Raw genomic sequence first — 20,889 nt, 5'->3', positions numbered from 1 at the left:
ATAACATGCAAGGAAGTTGTTAATAGTCAAGTCAGAATCAAAAGGGCTATTCTTGCTTTCAGGGACTTTGAGATCTATGGTGTATCAATTCATTTTGATCTTTGACATATATGTATACTTTATTTATTTATTTATTTATCTTGTTTATTCTAATGGTAGGATTCAGATAATTTCCCAACAGGTTCTCTGCCCTAATTATTGTTTTAAGTATTATAAAATGATATACCAAAATGTAGTTTATTATTTCATGCATTTAATACGTAAATAAGAACAACAAAAGAGTACATAAAATTAGATTATGTTATAAGAAAGTTTTAAAATATTCATAAAAAATAAAATAATACTCGACAAAAAGCAATAAAACTGGTATTTAAAATATTTTCAGCTTGACCAGGTGATGGTATAGTGGATAGAGCATTGGACTGGGATGCAGAGGATAAGGTTTGAAAAACTTAGTTTGCCGGCTTGAGTGTGGGCTCATCTGGTTTGAGTAAGGCTCACCACCAGCTTGTGCGCGGTATTGCTGGCATGAGCATGGGATCATAGACATGAACCCATGGTCTCTGCCTTGAGCCCAAAGGTGGCTGGCTTGAAGCCCAAGGTCACTGGCTTAAGCCCAAGGTCACTGGCTTGAGTAAGGTGTCACTCACTCTGCTTCCAACCTTAGATGGAAGCCTGTTTAGTTGGAATAATCTGTTCACAGCTTGTATGTGACCTAATTTGGTCCAATTCAGCTAATGCTGACTGATTATATTTGGTGGATGAGAAAAGATGTGTTTTTTTTTTGTCTGGACGGTATGTATGCCACCTTCAAAGCTCAAGATTGCCACAGAATTTTGTTCCATGGGTAAAGTTGACCAGGAATAAAGCCCATAAATAAACAGAATGATGAAATGAAAGAGCTAAAGATCAAATCTTGCTCTTCGTGGAGACTTAGCTACCTCTGGATACCTTAGTTATATAAACCCAGCTTTCATTGTTCCTGTTAAATCAATTTAGTTTAATCTTTAAATTTCTTGAAAATTTTGATTTCTTTGCGTCTCATGACTTGCAATAGTCTTTTCATGTTCTTCTTAAATTATTATTATTTTTTTATTCTTCTTAATCTCCTTCCTTCCTCAAAGCATCTCTTCAATGTAGTTTCCTGAACTCATGATTTTCCTCTTAGTGTCCTCAGCTTGGAACATGTTAATTTACTCATGATTTTCATGTGATTTCTAAATAAATTACTTTTAGAAAGAGAAATTTTGTTTCATGATACATGAGCTTTTCAATTTATTCTTTCTTTTTTCTTTTTTGGCCATAGTGTGTGTGCATGGATATGTGTTCCTGTGATTTTTGCTAATACATAAAAATATGTTTAAAATATTTATACCTGGCTTCCAGTATCTATAAAATTGAGAAACTTTATATTTTATCTGTAGTTCCTCTTGGATAGTCTATGCATACTTTTATGACATCTATAAAAATGAAAAATCCAATTGTTTCTTTTGATCCTTTAGAGCAGGGGTCCCCAAACTTTTTACACAGGGGGCCAGTTCACTGTCCCTCAGACTGTTGGAGGGCCAGACTATAAAAAAAAAACTATGAACAAATCCCTATGCACACTGCACATAACTTATTTTAAAGTAAAAAAACAAAACGGGAACAAATACAATATTTAAAATAAAGAACAAGTAAATTTAAATCAATAGACTGACCAGTATTTCAATGGGAACTATGCTCCTTTCACTGACCACCAATGAAAGAGGTGCCCTTTCTGGAAGTGTGGCGGGGGCCAGATAAATGGCCTCAGGGGGCCACATGAGGCCCGCGGGCCGTAGTTTGGGGACTCCTGCTTTAGAGTATTGTTTTGCCCACCTGCACTGAATATGAGCTCTAGTACCGATGAGGAGAACTGACAGCTGACATTCTCATCTGTTTAAATATATTAGATAAGAATTATTCAGTATTTAACATTAGTTATTATAATTACTGTTAAGAGTTTCTGAGTATTTTTTATAAAATTAAAAACATTTTCTTTCAATTTGCTAAATATTTATCATTATTACTGTTACTATGAATAGATACTGAATTTTATTAGATGCTTATCCTGCCTCTCTTGAAATAACAAGATATTTTATATTTTGTCCTTAATATAGTAAATCACATTTATTAATAATCAAATGGTAAAATAAAATTGTGTTTCTATACTATATCTCTCTTGTTCTTAATGTATGTATATGGATTCAGTTGGTAATATTTTGTTTATATTATATTGTTACTTATTATCTGTAACTTTCCTGGTAAGTAATTCTATTAAGGATTGTTTGCTTCATAAATTGAATCAAGAAATATTTTCCATATTTCTATTTTCAGAGATGATTTGTGTGTTGTTTTACTGTTACTATTTTGTATAATTCACCTCTGAAGCCATATATGTTGGAACATAATTTTTTGAGTAGGGTGTAAACCTCACAGCTAATTAAAAAATAAATATATCTTTATTCAAATTATATACTTTTTTGTGTCATATTTATTATGTTGTGTTTTTCAAGAATTTGTCCAAGTTTTCAATGTTCAATTTATTATTGGCGCTGTGCATAATATCTATTAATTATCACGTTAATGTCTAGAGGGTTCGCAGTTATGTACCCTTTTTTTCCAGGTCTTGAAATTTTATTCTCTTTCTCATACTTTCTTTCTCTTTTTAATTTTGACAGGTATTTAATAATTTTATAAACTTTTCAAAAACTAACTTTTGGCTTTGATAGGTGTTTCTATAAGCATATTATTTCCTGTTTCTGCCAATAGTTATTTGGTTTTTTAATTAAATTTCTTGAGGTGACATTGGTTAGTGAAACTATATAGGATTAAAATGTAAGTTCTATAATACCTTATCTGTATATTGCCTTGTGTGTTCACAACCCAAAGTCAAATCTTATTCCATCACAATATACTTGAATCCCTTTAACTCATACTACTCTCCCACCTCCTTCTCTCTGGTAACCACCAAACTATTGTTTGTGTCTGAGTTTTTGTTTGTGTTTTTCTTGTTTATTTGTTGCTTCAATTTTTTGTTACAAATATGAACAAGATCATATATTTCCTGAATTTTTCTGTCTGACTTACTTTGCTTAGAATAATATTCCCAAAATCTATTTCTGTTGTTGTAAATAACAATATTTCATCTTCTCCTATGGCTGAGTAGTATTCCATTGTGTATTGGCACTGTGTTTTCTTTATCCAATTATCTATGAAATGACACTTTGGTTGTTTCCATGTCTTGGCTACCATGAATAATGCTGCAATGAACATACAGGTGTATAAATCATTGTAAATAAATAATTTCAAATTTTTTGTGTAGATGCCTAGAAGTGGAATATTGGGTCATATGGTAACAGTATTCTTAATTTTTTGAGGTGCCTTCACAGTTTTCCATAGTGACTCTAGTTTTCATTTACATCAGTAGTGAATGAGGGTTTATTGTTCTTCACAACTTCTTCAACTCTTATTATTACTTGTTTTGTTGGTAATAGCCATTGTAACAGTGTGAGGTGCTACCTCACTGTAGTTTTGATTTTCATTTCCCTAATAGGAAGTGATGGTGACAATCTTATGCCTGTTGGCCATTTGTAAGTTTTTTTGAGGAAAAGTGTCTGTTCATGTCCCCTGCTCATTTTTTATTGGATTGTTTGTTCTTTGGTGTTAATTTGAGTTCTTTACCCTTTTTGGATTTTAACCCCTTGTCAGAGCTATTTACAAATATCTTCTCTCATTTGGTTGGCTATCGTATTGTTTGCTGGTAGTCTGTTTCACTATACAGAAACTTTTTAGTTTGATTTAGTTCCAATAATTTATTTTTGCCTTTATTTCTCTTGCTTTGGGGTCAAATGCATAAAATCCACTCTAAGGCCAAGGTCTGTACGTATAGTTATTCAAGTTTTTTTATGTAATTTCTTGTTTCTGGTCTTATATTTAGGTTTTTGATCCAGTTTAGAGTTCATTTTTGCATGTGGGGACTAACAGTAATCTATATCATTCTTTTACATGTGGTTTCCAATTTCTCAGCACAATTTGAAGAGATTTTTTTTCTTCATTTTGTGTTTTTGGCTCCTTTGTCAAAAATTATTTGTCCTTATACAAGTAGTTTTATTTCGGGGCTCTCAATTTGTCCCATTAGTCAGTGTGATTTATTGCCAATACCATGCTCTTTTATCGTGGCTCTGTGGTATAATTTGAAGTGAAGTAGTGTGATACCTCTGGCTTTATTCTTTTTTTTTCACTTGGCATTGGTTATTCAGGATCTTTGTGATTACATAGAAATCTGATGATTTCTTGTTCTATTTCTTTAAAAAAATGACATTCGGAATTTAATAGGAATTGCATTAAATCTGTATATTGCTTTCAGTAATATAGCCATTTCAACTATGTTGATTCTTTCAAGCCATGAATGTAGAGTATCTTTTCATTTCATTGCATATTTATCATTGTTTTTAATACAGCTTTGTAGTTTTCAGTAAATAGGTGCTTTACATACTTCTTTAAGTTTATTCCTAAATATAAATATTTTATTATTTTGGTTGCAATTGTGAAAAAAAGAGTTTTTTAAATTTTATTTTTTAAAGTTTTTTTTTTCTTAATACAGGGAAAGAGATAGAGTCAGAGAGAGGGATAGGTAGGTACAGACAGACAAGAATGGAGAGATGAGAAGCATCAATTATCAGTTTTTCATTTTTGACATCTTAGTTGTTCATTGATTGCTTTTTCATATGTGCCTTGACCACGGGCCTTCAGCAGACCGAGTAACGCCTTGTTCGCGCTAGTGACCTTGGGGTCCAAGCTGGTGAGCTTTTTCTCAAGCCAGATGAGCCCACACTCAAGCTGGTGACCTCGGGGTCTGAAACAGGGGTCCTCGGCATCCCAGTCGAACACTCTATCCACTGTACCACTGCCTGGTCAGGCTTTAAATTTTATTTTTTATTTTTTCGGATTTTTCTGAAGTTGAAACGGAGGCAGTCAGACAGACTCCTGCATGTGCCAGACCGGGATTGACCCATCATACCCACCAAGGGGCGATGCTTTGCCCATCTGGGGCATTGCTCTGGTGCAACCAGAGCCATTCTAGCACCTGAGGCAGAGGCCATGAAGCCATCCTTAACGCCTTGGCTGCGGGAGAGGAAGTGAGAGATAGAGAGGAAGGAGAGGGGGAGGGGTGGAGAAGCAGATGGGCGCTTCTCCTGTGTGCCCTGGCTGGGAATCGAACCTGGGACTCCTGCATGCCAGGCCGATGCTGTACCACTGCGGCAACTGGCCAAGGCTTTAAATTATATTTTTTAAGGATTCATTGTTGGTTTATAAGAAAGCAGCAGATTTTTTTTTATATTTTAGTACTTTAAAGTATTTATTGTTTCTAAGAGGTTTTTTTTTGGGGGGGGAGGTTGTATATACAGTGTGTCTGTAAAGTCATGGTGCACTTTTGACCAGTAACAGAAAAGCAACAAAATACGATAGAAATGTGAAATCTGCACCAAATAAAGGAAAACCCTCCCAGTTTCTGGAGGATGATGTGGCAGCATGTGCGCATTTACAGATGATGATGTAACACCATGTATACAGCGGAGGAGCTCCCCGGTCATGCCAGTCGAGATCTGGACGGTACAGAGGAAAGTTCAGTGTGTTCTGTGGCTCGCTAAATTCGAATCCGTGACCAAAGTGCAATGTGAATATTGGCGCATTTATAATGAAGCAACACCACATAGGAATAACATTACTCAGTGGGATAAACAGTTGAAGGAAACTGGCAGTTTGGTGGAGAAACCCCATTCTGGTAGGCCATCAGTCAGTGATGAGTCTGTATACTAAACCTATATATGTATTGGTATTACTTTTCAAAAATGCCATGGCTTCTTTGCCTACCTTTTACATTTGTCATTTTTCTAGATCCTTTTTAAATTTCTTTTGATTTCTAAATATATTATTGCTTGACTAGGCAGTGGTGCAGTAAATGGAGTGTTAGACTGGAATGCTGAGGACCCAGGCTCAAAACCTCAAGGTCACTGGCTTGAGTGCGGACTCATCCGACTAAAGCATGGGGTCAATTGCTTGAGCTAAGGATCATAGATATAATCCTATGGTTGCTGGCTTGAGCCCAAAGGTCGCTGTGTGAAGCCCAATGTCAAAGTCGCTGGCTCAGCTGGGCCCTTTCTCTGCCCCCAGCGCCCCCCCCCATCAAGGCACATATGAGAAAGCAATCAATGAACAACTAAGGTGCAGCAACTATGAGTTGATGCTTCTCATTTCTCTCCCTTCCTATCTATTTGTACCTGTCTTTCCTACCCTTCAACTCTCTCGCTAAAAAAATTTAAAAATAAAAAATTCTTTTCTTAAGGTACTATCCATTTTGTTCATTCTTTCCTGTACATTTAATTTAATCTTCATTTCTGATTTTTTTCTTTTGTCATTAATTCTGTCCTGTGTTCTACCATATCACCTATTTCTGATTTATGTTGTTCTTTCATTATTTTGTATTACAGTAAAACTCAATTTACAATTTTAACTACTTTTCAGTATACAATTCAATCATATTAACAACATCGTGTTATTATTATGCAACCATCACTACCACTTAAATTTAAAATAAGTCAAAATACTTCGCAGGATTTCAGAAAGATGGAGGGAGCAGAACAGTTTTTTAATCTCCCCAACCCGTCATGGAAAGAGATCAACACAAACCAAACAACCATAGTAATACTTCTCAGCATTTATTAAATATTTGTAGAACTTTTTTCTTTATTCCAAACAGAAATTCTGTCCCCTTTAGGTAATAACTGCCTGTTCCCACTATCACCATGGTCTTTCATTTTTTCCCACTGTTTTCCCTCATGTCTTTTAGCTCATTTTGAAACAGCTGATTCCACTTATCATGTTTTGTGAGCCGGTATTTTCTGATTTCTCATTGAAGGAGTGAGTCATCCACGTAGCATCTGATGGCGAAAATCAGGGGGGATTTAGCCCCCCTGGAAGAGAAGGGAGTCTGCTAAAAACAGATGTGCCTTCCCGGGGTCAAGCACTCGTATAGTTACAGTACCAGCAGGCAAGTGCAATGCCCAGTCATCAAACAACTTGTGACAGGACTCCACCATGCTTGGGTCATGCAGAAGGGTCTGCGGGCTGAACCAGAGGCTCCATTGGGGAGCTCTTTTCCTGAAGAAATTCTTGGCAGAGACTCAGACAGCGATTGGACTGTGAAGCTTGGAAATGGGACCAATCTTTCCCACCTCAAGTGCACAGAAGGCGCACCCAGTCCCACCTGTTGAGTCACTTGGCCCGCCCTTCCAGTTCCTGTGGCTTCACTGTGCTGAGTTCAGTCTGACAGGAGAAGCAGATGCTGCACAGCGCTGGGAATTTCAGAGCCCATTTCCAGGAAAGGTTTGTCCTGAATAAGATGGGCAAAAGCTGAAATGTGTGGCTACATCATAAGGGGACCGCTACTATCTCTCCTGCAAGTTCAGGCCTCACTATTCTCCCAATGGGAGACTTATTTGGCCTATCTCTCTCACAGCTAGTGGCCCTGCCTTGCTGAGCTAAGTCCCACAAAGATACTGGAGAGCTACTCAGAACAGGACCTTTCTTGAAGGCAGAAGGATTTTGCTTGGGAAGAAAAAGAAGTGCCCAACACCCCCTTACAGACCTGCTGGTTCTACCACAAATGGTAGACTAAATATGCCTTCCAACGTCTCAGCTCTGAAGCGATCAGTATTACACAGAGTTGAGACATTCTCAGTGTGTATCTCTTAGAAGCTATTGTCTGAGACCAGGACAAAGTGCTCAGCCCTTTTCTGTGGGGTTCTTGGGTACCACCCTCAATGGGAGACTCTTTTGATATCTCCTCCCTAGTCCCAGGTGGTATCACTCTTTTGAAATTGCTCCTGCAGAGAGGATGGAGGGTGGCACCCAGTCTTTCTTCAAAATGCTCTGGAGGAAGACCAGGAAACCCTGAGGGGTGGCAGTGTAGCTGTCAGGTATCAGGTAGATGTGGACCTCGAAAACGCTTGGAAGTTTCATAAATCTGTCCCCAGCTCTAATCTGGAGGAAGTCGACCCTCCTACACACACCCAGGCTCAGCAGATGCCACAAAGTGAATAGCATGATAATTCCTGACAGGTAGCTCAAGGCCAGTTACACACAACACCTGACACAGATCTGTCCCTGAACCCTACCTAAGCACACCCAAAACCAACACAATCAGTGTTGGGCTACAGGAAATACCAGACTTTGACCCAACTGGCCATAAAAGTGGCACACCCAAAGAAAGAGACTGGCAAGCACCATTCTCTGCTGGGAACAACTCTGCCTCGAGGGGCAGTCCCTGCACAGGGACCCAACACAGTGATTGAGGTTTATCCTTATTATTAGATAGCCTAAACGGTTAACTCCTCCCAAGAAATGGCCAAAAGCATTCAAGACTAAATTACAACAGCACGTGCACAAAACCCACAAGAAACATTCCTGGAACAATGTGCTCAGGTGATCTGGAAGACAGCACCACTGAGCCCACCAAGACATCAACTTCATAAACCCATCATAACAAGTCTGGGAGCCATAGCTGCTCTACCTAATACACAGAGACAAAATGAGGAGACAACGAAACATACCTCAAATAAAAGAACAAGAGAAATCCTGAGAAAAAGAATTAAATAAAATAGAAGTAATCAAAATATCAGAAGTAGGGCTTAAAAGAGTAGTTATAAGGATGCTCAAAGACCTCAGGGGAAGAATAGGTGATCTCAGTGAGAACTTAAACAAACACTAAATCTTAAAAAGGACATAAAAAACATAAAAAGAAGCCAATCAGAAATAAAGAACACGGTATGTGAAACAAAGAATACACTAGAAGGTATCAGTAGCAGGTTAGATGAAGCAGAGAATTGAATCAGTTATTTATCGACAAGATGACAGTAAGCATCCTAGCAGAGCATCCAAAAGAAAAGAAAATTAAAATAAAAAAAGTCTGCCTGACCAGGCGGTGGCACAGTGGATACAGCATCGATTGGGACATGGAGGATCCTGATTCGAAACGCAGAGGTCGCCGACTTGAGCGCGGGCTTATCTGGTTTGAGCAAGGCTCACCAGCTTGAGCCCAAGGCCACTGGCTTGAGCAAGGGGTCACTTGATCTGCTTCCCCACCCCCCGAGAAGGCACATATGAGAAAGTAATCAATGAACAACTATGGTGCTCCAATGAAGAATTGATGTTTCTCATCTATCTCTTTCTGTCTGTCTGTTCCTATCTGTCCCTCTCTCTGTCTCTGTCACACACACACACACGAAAAAGAAAGTAAAGAAAAACACTAAAGAATGTCAAAGGGATCTTTATAACATCATCAAGTGTAATAACATCCATACCATGGCAGTACCAGAAAAAGAAGGAATGAGGAGGGGATCAAAACCTGTTTGAAGAAATAATGACTGTAATCTTACTTAACCTGGTGTAGGAAAATGTCACACAAATTCAGGAAACACAGAATTGCAATTAACAAAAATGTAAAGGCCTTGGCTGTTGGCTCAGTGAATAAAGTGTTGGTCCAAGTCCAGGCATTATAGTTCGATTCTCAGTTTGGGCACACATGAGAAGCGACAATCTGCATCTCTTCCCCTCTCTCTTCCCTTTCTCTCTTCCCCCTCAGAGCCAGTAGCTCAATCACTTTGAGAGTTGTCCCTGGGTGAAGATAGCTCAGTTGCTCCGAGCGCTAGCCTCAGGCAATGAGGATAGCTTGGTTGGTTTAAGCATCAGCCCAGACATGGGTTGCTGGTAGATCTCAGTTGGGGTACATGTGGGAGTTTATCTATCTCCCCTCCTTTCACTAAAAAATAAATCAATACAAAATAAATAAAGATGAATAAAGAGACCCACACTTCAGAATCCCTGGTCAGAGGCTCAATGAATAGAGTGTTGGCCTGCTGTATAGATGTCCCAGGTTCAATTCCTGGTCAGAGCATACAGGAGAAAGACCATCTGCTTCTCCCCTCTCCCTCTTCCCCTTCTCTCCTTCTTCCCCTCTGGCAGCCAGTGGCTCAATAGGTGCGAGCATGGCCCAAGGCGCTGAGGATAGTTCAGTTAGTCACAGCTCGTCAGCCACACATGCTAAAAACAGCTCAGGACGTGAGCAGCGGCTCCAGATGGGGTTTCTGGGTGGATTTCATTTGGGGCAATTGCAAGAGTCAACTTCACTATCTCCCCGCTCCTTACCCCAAAAATAAAAATAAACACATCATAATTGCAATGGCAAAGGATAAAGACAAAGAGAATCATAGAAGCAGCAAGAAGGACAAAGTTAGTTACCTACAGTGGAGCTCTCATAAGTCTGTCGGCTGATTTCTCAACAGAAACAAACTCTTCATACCAGAAGGGATTGGCAAAAAATAGTCAAAGCGATGAAAATCAAGTACCTATAACAAAGACCACTCTTTCCAACAAGGCTATCATTTTAAATTGGAGGCCAAATAAGGAGCTTCCCAAGCCAAATAACCTCAAGAAGCTTACATAGTTCATTACCACCAAAGTAGCACTGCAGGAAATGTTAAAGGATCTACTTACAGCAGAAGAAGAGGAGGAGGAGGAGGAGGAAGATGAAGAAGAGGAAGAAGATGAAGAAGAGAAAATGGAGAGGAATAAGAAGAAGAACAACAACAACAATAACAAAGAGGAACATATATATATATATATAATAAAACAGCAGTAAATATTAATAATAACTATTAAGCTAGGCCCTTGTTGGTCGGCTCAGCGCTAGAGCGTCAGCCCAGTGTGTGGATGTTCCTAGTTCGTTTCCCAGCTAGGGCACACTGGAGAAGCACCCATCTGCTTCTCCACCCTTCCCCCTCTACTTCCTCTCTATCTCTGTTCCCCTCCTGCAGCCAAAGCTCCACTGTAGCAGAGTTAGCCCCCGCGCTGAGGATGGCTCCATGGACTCCACTTCAGGTGTTAGAATGGCTCCTATAGCAGCAGAGCAAGGCCCCAGAGGAGCCGAGCATCGCTCCCTGGTGGGCATGCAAGATTGACCCCCCTCTGCTTCTCACTTTGGAAAATACAAAAAAATAATAATAATAAGCATTAATGCAAGTGAATTAAATCATTCAATTAAAAGACACAGGGTAGCTGAATGGGTAAGAAAACATGACCCATGTATATACTGTCTACAAGAAACCCACCTAAGAAGAAAAGATATACACAGGCTGAAAGTGAAGTGATGCAAAAGAATATTCCATGAAAATGGAAAAAAATAAAAGCTGGCATAGCAGTGCTTGTATCCCTACAAAATAGACTTCAAAACAAAGGTTGCAACAAGGAAGAAAGAAGGTCACTACATAATACTAACGGGATTGATCCAACAAGAGGATATAACCCTTGTAAACATACGTAACCCAACACAGGAGCATCTAAATATACAAAGAAAATCTTAGTGGAAATTAAATGACAGACAGACAACATTAGAATCATAACAGGGGATTTTAGCACTCCAATGAATTCAATGGCTAGCTCTTCCAGACAAAACAATCAACAATGCAACATTGACCTTAAATGACGCACTGGATCAGATGGATTTAATTGATCTTTACAGAACATTTCTCACCAAAGCAGCAGAACATACATTCTTCTCAAGTGCACATGAAGCATACTCAAAGACAGATGACATGTTAGCACACAAAATAAGCCTTTTTTTTTAAGAGAGAGGAGGGGAGATAAAGAGATTAAATCCCACATGCACCCTGACCACGATCCACCCAGCACACCGTATACCAAGGCTACGCTCAAATCAATGAGCTATCCCTAATGCCTCAGGTCAAACTCAAAGCAATAGAGCCACCGGCTCCAAGAGGGAAAGAGAGAGAAGGGGGGAGGGAAGTGAAGAGAAGCAGAAGGTCGCTTCTTATGTGTGCCCTGACCAGGTATTGAACCTGGGATATCCACACACCAGGCCAACATTCTATCCACTGAGCCAACTGGCCAGGGAAGGACACAGAATAAGTTTTAATTAATTCAAGAATATTGAAATTAGCCTTAGTCACATAGCTCGGGTGGTTGTAGCATTTTTCTGAAGTATAGAAGTTGCCAGTTCAATTCCTGGTCAGGGTACACACAGAAACAGATTGTTACTGTCTCTCTCCTACTCTCCCGCTTTCTCTCTCTAAAATCAATAAAATATGCATTAGGAAATGTATAAAAATCGGTCCTGGCCAGTTGGCTCAGTGGAAGAGCGTCGGACTGGCATGCAGAAGTCCCGGGTTCGATTCCTGGCCAGGGCACACAGGAGAAGCACCACCTGCTTCTCCACCCCTCCCCCTCTCCTTTCTCTCTGTCTCTCTCTTCCCCTCCCGCAGCCGAGGCTCCATTGGAGCAAAAGATGGCCCGGGCACTGGGGATGGCTCCTTGGCCTCTGCCCCAGGCGCTAGAGTGGCTCTGGTCACGACAGAGCTACACCCCGGATGGGCAGAGCATCGCCCTCTGCTGGGTGTGCCGGGTGGATCCCGGTCGGGCGCCTACAGGAGTCTGTCTGACTGCCTCCCCATTTCCAGCTTCAGAAAAATCCAAAAAATAAAAATAAAGAAAATGTATAAAAATCATATCAAGCGTCTTCTCTGACCACAATGTCGTGTATAAAACTAGATATGAATTACAATAAAAACATGACATTCAAACACACAGTGGTGAAATAACATGTTATTAAACAGTAATTTGGTTAACGATATAAACAAAAGAAATCAAAAGTCACCTGGAGACAAATTAAAATGAACACACAACCATCCAAAATATATGGGATAGAGCAAAAGCAGTCCTGACAGGGAAGTTCATAGCATTACAAGCCTACCTCAAGAAGAAAAATCTTCAAAGTACAATCTAAGTTTATACTTAAAGGAATTAGAAAAAGAACAAGCAACAGAGCCCAGGTTAAGTTGAAGGAAAAACATAATAAAAATCAGAAAAAAGCCTGACCCATGCAGTTGCAGTGCATTCAGCATCAGCTGGCACACTGAGGGTCCAAGATCAGAATCCCGAGGTTGCTAGCAACAGGAAGGGCTCGATGGCTTGAGCGTAGGCTGCCAGCTTGAGCATGGACATGCCAGCCTGAGACCTGGGTTGCCAGCTTGAGCACAGGATCATTGCTGTCATTTTAAGGTTGCTGTCTAGAGCAGGCGTCGGGTACCTATGGCTCGCGAGCCAGTTGTGGCTTTTTTGATGGCTGCATCTGGCTCGCAGACAAATCTTTAATAAAAAAAATAATGTTAAAAGTATACAACATTCTCATGTATTACGATCCATCATTTCCTACCGCTCATGTTCATCATTGAGGGTGGCTGGAGACAATCACAGCTGTCCTCCGAGACAACACCAAATTTTATTAAATAATGCATAACATACATGAGTCATTGTGAAGTCAGGAAGTAAACTTTCCTCCTTTTAATCAAGTAGTCAGCTAGCGAATTGCAAAAACCCTTTTGACGAAGAAGATGGCTAAAAGAAAAAAAGATGAGAAGTATAGTACTTTTCAGCAGGAATGGACAGAAGAATTCACCTTTGTGGAGAGAGCACGTTCTGCAGTGTGTCTAATATGCAATGATAAAATGCATCGATGAAATGGTCAAATATGAAGCGGCACTTCGACACACATCATACTACATTTGCATCGAAATAACCAGTGGGGAACAGCAGGAAGAAAGCATGTCAAGAGCTACTGTGCACACTGCACGCTAGTCAGCAGCAACGCTGTGTTTGGACCCAACAAGGTGACTGGAATTCTGCTAGCTTTGCTGGAGCTTTAGCAATTGTGAGAAACGGAAAGCCATTCACAGATGGGGAGTATGCCAAAACATTCCTGCTTGATGTTGCCAATGCATTTTTTGACGACTTTTCAGATAAAGACAAGATAATCAAATGAAAAATAGACCTGCCTCTGTTGGCAAGAACTGTTCACGATCGTACCATCATGATGGCAAATCAAATTGAGGCAACACAAGTGAAGGACATAAATGCAGGACCATTCTTTTCATTGCTTTGGATGAGTCAACAGACGTAAGGCATCTGTCCCAGTTCATCATGATTGCAAGGTATGCTGTCAGTGACACACTACTTGAGGAAAGTCTTGCTGTTTTGCCTGTGAAAGAGACAACAGAGGAGGATTTATTCAAGTCTTTCATTAAGTTCGCTAAAGAAAAAATTCTACCAATGGATAAACTTATTTCGGTGTGTCCTGATGGTGCTCTGTGCATGGTGGGGGAAAACAAAGGATGCTTAGCGCTTCTTTGAGAACATGAAAAGAGACCCATCCTAACTTTTCACTACATCCTATATCAGGAGGCGCTTTGTGCTCAGATGTGTGGTGAGCAGCTTGGTGAAGTGATGTCACTGGTCATTCAGGTGGTCAACTTGATTGTTGCCTAAGTTTCAAATGATCGCCAGTTTAAAACACTTCTGGATGAAGTTGGGAATAATTATCCTGGTCTGCTTCTGCACAGCAATGTGCGTTGGTTGTGAAGAGGAAAGATGCTCAGCCATTTCGCAGTTTGTCTGAGCGAAATCTGCACTTTTCTTGAAATGAAATACATCAAGCATCCTGAGTTAGCTTACACTGAGTGGCTCTTAATATTCTCTCTCATGGACATGACTGAACATCTGAACCAGTTCAATGTGAAAATACAAGGAGTTGGAAATTTAGTCTTATCCCGTCAATAAGCAGTGTTTGCGTTTGAAAACAAGCTGAAACTCTTCATGCTTGACATTGAAACAGGTGGTTTACTAAACTTTGAAAAACTGAACCAGCAAACACAAATCGGGAGAAATGAAAAAACTTCAACCCATGGACTGGCTGATTGTCAAAACTTGGAACGTGCTTCCTGTCACATACCACACACTGCAGCGTGAGTATGGCTGTACTGACGATGTTTGGCTCTACGTATGCATGTGAGCAGTCTTTTTCACATCTGAAGAACGTTTAGACCAACCTATGATCATGTTTAATGGATAGAAAGTCTCAACGCCTGCATGAAGCTTAACCTCACCACGTATCAACCAGACTACAAAGCAATCAGCAAAACTACACAGTATCAGAAGTCGCATTAATGGTAAGAAATACTTTATTCATCACTGGTTAAAAACAGCATAACAACGTTATTAAAAAGAATTTGAAGACTTATTGTACTTTAAAAGTGTTGATCTTACATAAAATGAACACATTTACTTGTATTTAGTGTTAAACACATTGTATGGCTCTCACGGAATTACATTTTAAAATATTTGGCGTTCATGGCCAAAAAGGTTCCCGACCCCTGCTTTAACAATACACCTAAGGAAAAAAGAACAAAGCATTCAAATGAAACAGAAAAACTGACACCACAGAAACACAAAGGATTCTAAGAAAATACTAGGAACAACTATATGCCAACAAAATGAATCAATTCCTAGAAACATGCAATCCTCCAAAATTCAATTACACAGAATAAGAAAATCTGAAATGACCAATTACAACTTAAAAAACTAAAGCAAGAATCAAAGAAGTCCCAGGAAATAAAAGTCTTACACTGGAGGGCTTCACAAGCAAATTTTACCAAACATTCAAAGAACGAATACTTACCCTTTTCAAACTACACCAAAAATTTCAAAAGGAGAAAAGACTTTCTCTGTCTAGGAGGCCAGCATATTCCTATTTCCAAAACCAGATACTGACACTACAAAATAGGAAAATTATACGCCAATAATATGTGTGATTAACATAAGTGATAAAATTCTTCTTTATTTCCTCTTTTTCACAGAGACAGAGAGTCAGAGAGAGGGGTAGGTAGGGTCAGACAGACAGGAAGGGAGAGAGATGAGAAGCATCAATTCTTTGTTGCGGCAGTTTAGTTGTTCATTGATTACTCTCTCATATTTACCTTGACCTGGGGACTATGGCAGAGCGATTGACCCCTTGTTCAGCCAGCGATCCTGGGCTCAAGCCAGTGCCTGTGGACTTCAAGCCAGTGACCTTTGGCCTCCAGCCAGTGACCATGAATCATGTCTATTATCCATCTCAAGACAGGGACCCCACACTCAAGCCCGATCACCCCGCACTCAAGCGGTGACCTCAGGATTTTGAACCTGGGTCTCCTGCATCCCAGTCCAACATGCCTTATCCACTGCACCACTGCCTGGTCAGGCAGATGCTAAAATTCTTAACAAAATAAGAGCAAACTGGATCCAGAAATATATTAAAAACTTCAGACACCATAATCTACTAAAATTTATTGTGGTGCTTCAAGGTTGGTACAATATTTGCAAATCAATAAACATGATATATCACATAGACAAAACAAAGGATAAAAATCACATGGTCTTATCAAGAGTCAGAAAAAGCATTTGGTAAAACCCAGCACCCACTTATGATAAACACTCTGAGCAAAGTGAGAGCTTAGAGGAATCATAGCTTAATAAAGGACATATATAAGAAACCCGAGCCACCCTCATACTCAATGGGAAAAAACTAAGAGCAATTCTCTTAAGATCAGAAAAAATACAAGGATGTCCGCATTCATCATCTTATTGAACATAGCCCTGGAAGTCGTAGCCACTGGGATCAGACAAGAGGAATAAAAGGCATCCTACCGAAAAGGAGAAAGTAAAACTGTCATCATTTCCACAGGGCATTATATTGTACACAGAAAACCCTAAAGACTCTACCAGAAAAGTACATATAATAAATAAATTTGGCACAATACAGAGTACAAAACTAATATTTAGAAATTGGTGGCATTTTTATACACCAATAATGAACTATCAGAAAGAGAACTAAGAAAACAATCCCATTTACTATTGCAATCACAACAATAATAACAAAAAATACGGTACCTAGGAATAAATTTAACCAACGAGGTAAAAGGCGTGTACATGGAAAATCATAAGATGCTCAGGAAATAAACCGAAGAAGAGACAAATAAGTGGAAGCATATACTGTGTTCATGAATAGCAAAATTAACATAGTAATGCCCATACTACACAAAGTAATGTACAGCTTCAACATAATTCCTGTTATCAATACCAAAGGCATTCTCTCACAAATCCAGAACAAATATTCCAAAAAATTTATGAGACCACAACAGATCTCAAATATTCTCAGCAATATTAAGAAGAACAAAGTTGGAGGTATCATATTACTTGTTATTAAATTATATGAAAAGGCCTAGGTTCCAAACAGCATGGTATTGACACAAGAAATGGCATATAAATCACTGGAACAGAATAGAAAGCACAGAAATAAAGCCAAGCCTTTACAGACTATTAATATTTGACACACCAGGCAAAAACGTACAATGGGTAAAGAAAGTATCTTTAACCAATGGTATTAGGAAAACTGAACAGATACATGTAAAACGAAATAAGAAATAAGAAATTAGACTACCAACTCATACCATACAATATACTCAAAATGAATTTAAGATTTAAATTTAGTCCAAGAAGAAAACATACACAGTAAAATTTAAGATATTTCTCATCGTAATATTTTTGCCAATATATTTCCTTGGAGAAGAAAAACAGGAAAAAATAAACAAACGGAACTACATCAGAATAAAAAGCTCTTGCACAGCAAAAGAAACCATAAATAAAATAGACAGGAACCCACTGAATGGGAGAATATATTTGCCAATAAAACATATGATAACGGGTTAGTGTCCAAAATACATAGAAAACATACAACTCAACAGTAAGACAAACAACTCAATTAATGGGCCAAGGACCTGAAGAGATACTTCTCTAAAGAGCACATACAGGTGGCTAATTGGCCTATGAGAAAATGCTCAACATCAGTAATCATCAGAGATGCTAATTAAAACCTCAATTAGATAGCATCTAATGCCTGTCAGAATGGCTGTCATCAATAAATCAACAAACAAGTGCTGAGGAGGACATGGAGAAAACATTCTCACACACTGTTAGTGGGAATGTAGACTGACGCAGCCACTATAAAAAGCACTATGGAGTTTCTTCAAAAATTAAAAATGGAACTGTTTTTCCATTCATCAATCCCACTTCTGGGAATGTATGTGGAGAAAACTGAAGTACTCAATTCCAAGAAACATACGCACCCCTATGTTTACTGCAGCATTATTTACAACCGCCAAAGTACCCATCAGTAAGGAGAGTGGATAACAAGGCTGTCATGTTTAAACAATGAAATACTACTTGAAAGCAGTGCGTGCTGGAAACAGGATAAGATTCACTAATAGAAAATGTTTAGACTCTCAGAACAAAAATTAGAAGACAGCATGTTGCTTGTTTTTTACTTCACCCCCTGAAAACTTCTGCTATTTCTAAGAGTATTTTGTTCCGGCTAATATCTGAGTAAGGCTAGGGACTGGACTTCCGTCCTTCATTCTGCTGACTGGGGCTGTTGTTTCCACTCCGCCCCTGGAGCATGTCCTCTGGTCTCCAAGTAACTTGTTGTCCCTGCGTCAGGAGAGTATTATGTTAAGTAAAATAAGCCAGGCAGAGAAGAATAAATACCATACAATCTCAGCATATGTGGAACGAACAATCTAATGAACTTACCAACAAAATAGAAACTGAGGCATGATTACTTAGAATGAGAGCTGTCAGAGGGAAGGTGGTTGGGGGGGGGCTGGATGAAATATGAAAATACCAAGCAAAAAAACGATATCTAAATAATGCATAGACATAGACGATAGTGTGGTGATAGTAGGAGGGAAATGGGTGGGGGCAGGTGCACATGGGCACAGCTGGGATAAATGGGGATAGAACTTTCCCTTGGGCAATGGGTGCAGATGCATGTGGAGATGTTTTATTGACTTGAACACTTCAAACCTGTATGGTTTTGTGAACCAACGTCACCCCGATAAATTCAAGAAAATAAAAAAAGGCAAAACACAACAACCCCCTCTTTAGAGCTCATGGGGAGAGGACATCTGGCAACCATGAAAGGATGAAAAAGCCTGTGGGCAGGTGAAGTCTGCAGGCAGGTTCAGCTCAGGAATATCTATCATTTCCTTCCCCTCTGCCTCTACCTTTATCTTCTTTCCTAAAATGTAGAAAACGGAATCTCTCATGTCGCCTTCCCAGCTCCAAAACAAAACAACATGGAGCACATATTGCACAGAAGCCTTGAGCAGACTGGGTCCCTGAGTCACAGCAATGAATCTTCCCACTGATTCACACTGGCACTGGAGAGTGAGCAAGACAAACTTTTGTCACATGAAGTCAGTCAGCTTCAGGGTCCAGGACTGTAGCCTAATCAACCCCAGAACTTCACACATCATGGCCCTTGGGTCATTCCTGACACTCATCATTTACGTATTGTGTGGATGCTTCTGCACTACAACAGCAAGAGATGAGTAAATGCAAAACAGACCACACAGAGCACACCCAGTCCTTCATAAAAAGATTTGCTTAACCCTAACCTAGTTCACCTTGATTGTCACAATGAAAACAAAGTGAGAAAAAACCCAAAGCATTCAGCAAACAGGATTTGACACTAGCAGTAAGACCTTGAGCAAGTTACTGTTATTTTAGTGGCTGTGTGCAAAATTCAGGTATTAACAGTATCTATTCCCTAATGTGTTGTGAGATGAAATTAGTTCTTGCATGTAAAACAGAACCAGGAGGCTTTGGAAGAGGGATGCTGGAGTATCTGAACTAAGGGCAGGGATATGAGCTGGTGCATGGAACATCACTAAGGCAAAACCTAGCACCGTCTAGACATCTAGTAAATGTTTGTAATTACTATTCCAATTATATAAAAGCAAAATACAAGTTAACATAAATATACTAGAAGTAAAATAACAAATAATATTGATTATGTTTAAAACTATGAACAGCCTGAGCAGGCGGTGGTGCAGTGGATAGAGCATTTGACTGGGATGCCAAGGAACCAGGTTCGAGACCCCGAAGTCCCCAGCTTGAGCGCGGGCTCATCTGGTTTGAGCAAAAGCTCACCAGCTTGGACCCAAGGTCGCTGGCTCGAGTAAGGGGTTTCTTGGTCTGCTGAAGACCTGCAGTAAAGGCACATATGAGAAAGCAATCAGTGAACAACTAAGATGTTGCAATGCTCAATGAAAAACTAATGATTGATGCTTCTCATCTCTCCATTCCTATCTGTCTGTCCCTGTCTATCCCTCTCTCTGATCTGTGTCTGAAAAAAACAAACAAACAAACAAAAAACAAACAAACAAAAAAAAAAACTATGAACAGGTAGGATTTGTAGGTTTTTTCCATTTTTTATGGCATTTTGTGTTGTAAATTTTTCTATGATGAATATATATACACTGTATAATCAGAAAAAAATCAGTTTTTTATAAATGCTACAAAATTTTAGATTTGTCATTTCACAAAACATCTTTAGTTGACATTCTACAAATGACACCATCCAATAACGTCCCAATATTTTCTTCTTGTGAAGACAGTTTATCTATAAAAATAAGATAAAATATGCTAATTATCCATGCACTATTAAGTTTTATTATACAGACATACGTAAGTGAAATTTAAAATTTTTTTTTTTATTTATTCATTTTAGAGAGGAGAGAGAGGGAGTCAGAGAGAGAGAGAGAGAGAGAGAGAGAGAGAGACAGGGGGGAGGAGCTGGAAGCATCAACTCCCATATGTGCCTTGACCACGCAAGCCCAGGGTTTCGAACCGGCGACCTCAGCATTTCCAGGTCGACGCTTTATCCACTGCGCCACCACAGGTCAGGCTGTAAGTGAAATTTAATATCATTCAATTATTGGGATCATTGCATGAAATTACTAATGTGATGAAAATAATGCACAGTAGATGGCAATTGGTCACTAGGCCAAAAGTGCCCTTTAAATTGCAATTATGGTGGTAACTCTCTAAACAAAGAAATCAAATCTGTACATGTACTCT

The 20,889-nt window shown here is 39.3% G+C and overlaps 1 long non-coding RNA gene across 1 annotated transcript; it reads right to left on the bottom strand.

Moving 5' to 3' along the window:
• Nucleotides 1–6,730: 6,730 nt before the first annotated feature.
• LOC136400791 (uncharacterized) lies at nucleotides 6,731–12,045 on the bottom strand. The gene is made up of 2 exons (XR_010750395.1): nucleotides 10,324–12,045; nucleotides 6,731–7,417 (listed from the first exon to the last, which is right to left on the bottom strand). It is a non-coding gene; the product is annotated as an uncharacterized lncRNA (long non-coding RNA).
• Nucleotides 12,046–20,889: the final 8,844 nt, after the last annotated feature.

The sequence above is a fragment of the Saccopteryx leptura genome, chromosome 3 (assembly GCF_036850995.1).
Source record: "Saccopteryx leptura isolate mSacLep1 chromosome 3, mSacLep1_pri_phased_curated, whole genome shotgun sequence".
Taxonomy (NCBI): domain Eukaryota; kingdom Metazoa; phylum Chordata; class Mammalia; order Chiroptera; family Emballonuridae; genus Saccopteryx; species Saccopteryx leptura.
The sequence above is the reverse complement of the archived record's forward strand: the minus strand, read 5'-3'. Positions and strand labels throughout refer to the sequence as shown.